This window comes from Carlito syrichta, unplaced genomic scaffold (assembly GCF_000164805.1).
Source record: "Carlito syrichta isolate Samal-C Ts95f unplaced genomic scaffold, Tarsius_syrichta-2.0.1 Scaffold305248, whole genome shotgun sequence".
NCBI lineage: Eukaryota > Metazoa > Chordata > Mammalia > Primates > Tarsiidae > Carlito > Carlito syrichta.
Window position 1 is genome coordinate 60,061 of NW_007249344.1, and position 3,756 is coordinate 63,816.

The window sequence follows — 3,756 nt, forward strand, 5'->3', positions numbered from 1 at the left end:
GACAGGTTACAATTTATATAGTGAGGTCAGAGTAGGCCTCAGTGAGAAGGTAACAGTTGAGCCAAGACTAGGAAGTTAATTAAGTTGCCCATGTTGTAGTTCAGTGGCTATTCACGATATGAGCATAGTGCACTGTAGCCTCAAACTTCTGGCTTCAAATGATCCTTCTCCCTCAGTCTCCCAAGCAGCTGAGATAAATATTCCTTAAATCAGAACTTTAGCCAGTGTATTGGGGCAGCATCTTTTCCTGGGAAGTTTTGTTTTTAAACCAATCTTGCTTTAAATTGTTCCAATTTTAGTTCTGCCTTTGGGTCGGAGGTAATTTGCAGTTTATTAATATTACAAACAGTGCTGCAGTAAATATTACTGTGTGTCTGTTAGTGCTGGGTATAAACATGAATTTAGAGCTTTAGATAGTTAAACACTTTTAGATTGTTAGACTGTTGTGGTTTACACTTTTAGCAGTATAAAAGAGGTATATAACTTTAAATTCTTGTGCTAGATGGTTTCAGTATTTTAAAAAACAAATCTAATATTAAAAATAGTATTTAGATGCTGGGTGTGGTGATTCACGCCTTTAATTCCAGCACTTTGGCAGGCAGAGGCAGGAGAATCACCTGAGCCCAGGAGCTTGAGACCCGCCTGGGCAACATAGAGAAACCTTCTGTTTACAAAGAATAAAAAAAATTAGCTAGGCATGATGGTGCATGCTTATAGTCCAGGCTCCTTGGGAGGCTGAGGTGGGAGGATCACTTGAGCCCAGGAGTTGGAACCTTGATGAGCCATGATCATGCCATTGTATTCTAGCCTGGGCAATAGAGTGAGAACGTAACTTTTAAAAATATACATAGGCCAGGCTTGGTAGCTCAGCCTGTAATCCCAGCACCTTGGGAGGCCGAGGTGAGTGGATTGCTTGAGCCCATGGGTTCGAGACCAGCCTGGTCAACCTGGCAAGACCTTGTCTCTACAATAAATCAAAAATTAGCCGGGCGTGGTAGCACATGCCTGTAGTCCTGGCTACTTGGAAGGCTGAGGTGGAGGGATCACTGGAGCCCAGCAGGTCGACACTGGGGTGGCCGTGAGTGTGTGTCACTGCACTCCAGCCTGGGCAATGGAGTGAGACTAATAAAAAAATAAATTTAAAAAATTAAATTAAAAAAATATATATAGTATTTAATTTTTATATTTGTATTTCCCTACTTACTTTACACAAAGGGGACCGCCTCAAAAACAGAACTTATTTATAAAAAATTGTGTATCTTGTTTAAACTTCAGTCACCTTCAAATTACTCTTCATCTGATGCAATACACCCATGGGGACACTTTCCACTGCTCAAAACAGTTTTTTAACTCATCAATTTTTTTTTTTTAGTTGGAGTCTCACTCTGTCTCCCAGGCTGGAGTGCAGTGTCACGCTGCTCATGGCCACCGTGGCCTCAACCTGCTGGACTCAGGGGATCCTTCCACCTCAGCCTTCCAAGTAGCTGGAACTACAGTCATGCACCACTATGTCCAGCTAATTTTTTGACTTATTGTAGAGATGAGGTCTCGCCAAGTTGCCCAGGCTGGAAACTCATCAGTTTTGATGCCTATGAGTGCTTTTGCCTTTTTTTGTTTCATCTGTTCACATCAGCAAAATGTATCCCTTTGAGGACCTTTTCATCCAGGAAAACAAACAAAAAAGGCGAGATCGGGCGAATAGGGAGGGTTGGGGCAGAGGGGTCACGCTGTATTTGGTTAAAAACTGCTTAACACTCAGTGAAGTATGGACATGTGCACTTGTAAATCACCCATCTTGAAATGGGCAAATGTGATGAAAGAACCTCTAAAAAATAAATTCACTGAAGCGGAAAACAGCACTAGGAGGTACACAGATGTTGATGATTCCAAGAACACTTGCCTAGCAGGGGAAGCCTGTACTACAAGGGACCTGCCCTCCATGGGGAGTAGGAGGGATTCCCCTCTTGTAAAGCATATATGTTCATTGGTCTTTTTGTTTTTTCTTTTTTTTTTTTGAGTTGGAGTCTCACTCTGTCACTGAGACTGGAGTGCAGTGACACACTCACGGCCACCCCGTGTCAACCTGCTGGACTCTGGCGATCCTTCTACCTCAACTTTCCAAGTAGCCAGAACTGTAGGCATGCACTTTGGTGCCCAGCTGATTTTTTATTTATGGTAGAGATGAGGTCTTGCCAAGTAGCCCGGGCTGGTCTTGAACCCGCAGTCTCAAGCAATCTACTCGCCTTGGCCTCTCAAAGTGCTGGGGTTATAGGCTAAGCCATCGAGCCTGGCCTTTGTGTTTCTTTTCTGTGACTTTATTTTGAGTCAAGGTCTCACTTTGACTCCTAGGCTGGAGTGTAGTGGCATGATCATAGCTCACCTCAGCCTTGAACTTCTGGGCTCAAGTGATTCTCCCACCTCAGCCTCCTGAGTAGGTGTGACTGCAAGTGTGTCACCATGCCTGGCTTTTTTTTTTTTTTTTTTTTTTAAGTAGAGACAGTCTTACTATGTTGCTTTGGTTGATCTGGAACTCCTGGGCTCAAGTAATCCTCCCACTCAAATGTTTACAATTGAGAGTATTATCAACAGGGTTTCTGCAACCTAGGCAATTTAGCAAGACTTGATCGCTACAAAAAATCAAGAAATTAGCCAGGCGTACTGGTACGCACCTGTAGTCTCAGCTACTTAGGAGGCTGAGGCAGAAGGATAACTTGAACTCAGGAGTTTGGGGCTGTGGTGAGCTGTGATTGTGCCACTGAACTCCACTGTGGGCAATAGAGTAAGATCCTGACTCAAAAAAGGGGATAGGGTGTTTCTGAATGTTTTCATTTAAGGATGAAGTATGTTGCTACTATATGACCTTTTTAGAAGATGCTTTTTTCTTGTTTTCAAATGCCTGCCCACAGTAAATTGATTAAGAAATACCCTAGTATAGAATTTCCTGTGATGTACTGGTTAGAGGTATACCTGTCTACCAGACAGGGGCAACTGGCAGAGTCCTTGGCCTTGGAGCCCTGAATTTGTCACTTCTAACTGAAATAGCCTATTCTTATTACCTTATCATATCATGCAGATAAGAGCCATCTTTTTGTGCAAGTATGGTGACATAAAAATGGTTAGGAAGCACTGATTTAGCTTGCCTCGTAGCCTGTAGGTAGTCTTGAAATGGAGATGAATTAATAAAATTATGAATGATAATCAAAAACTTGAATTAAATAGATATTTTTCAGTTTTTATTAAAAGTTATTGTGTGTTCTCTACTAAGTACCAGCACTATGTATTCTGTGTGCCTGAAAGGCTTAGAATTCATTGTAAAATTATTATTCTCTTGAACTGAAGTTACATTTAAGCCTTATAAGTGGGTTCTTTATCTGTAGATTCTAATACAATCTTCCCTCATAATTAATATAGAATGGAATTTATTGCATTTGTCTTTTGCTGAATGGTAAAATAATTTTAGAAGATGTACTACTACTAAATGGAAATTTAATTCACATTTGGTAGTTCTTGGCAGGTTCTTTTCTTCTTCTTCTTCTTTTTTTTTTTTTTTTGTGAGTTGCAGTTTCACTCTGTCACCAAGGCTGGAGTGCAGTGGCACGCTCCCAGCCACCACAGCCTCGACCCGCTGGGCTCTGACGATCCTTCCGCCTCAGCCTTCCAAGTAGCTGGAACTACAGGCGCGCGCTACCATGCCCAGCTAATTTTTGATTTATTGTAGAGATGAGGTCTCGCCAAGTTGCCCAGGTGGGTCTCAAA

The 3,756-nt window shown here is 42.0% G+C and overlaps 1 protein-coding gene across 2 annotated transcripts in view; it reads left to right on the forward strand.

Moving 5' to 3' along the window:
• The first annotated feature begins 1,817 nt into the window (after positions 1 to 1,817).
• The window catches only part of RAF1 (Raf-1 proto-oncogene, serine/threonine kinase), a 32,547-nt gene continuing 30,608 nt past the window's right edge, over positions 1,818 to 3,756 (forward strand). For both annotated transcript variants that reach the window (XM_021714121.1, XM_008061419.1), the window contains exon 1: positions 1,818 to 1,866. The gene's annotated coding sequence lies outside the window, so the exon portion shown is untranslated. The remainder of the gene's footprint in view (positions 1,867 to 3,756) is intronic.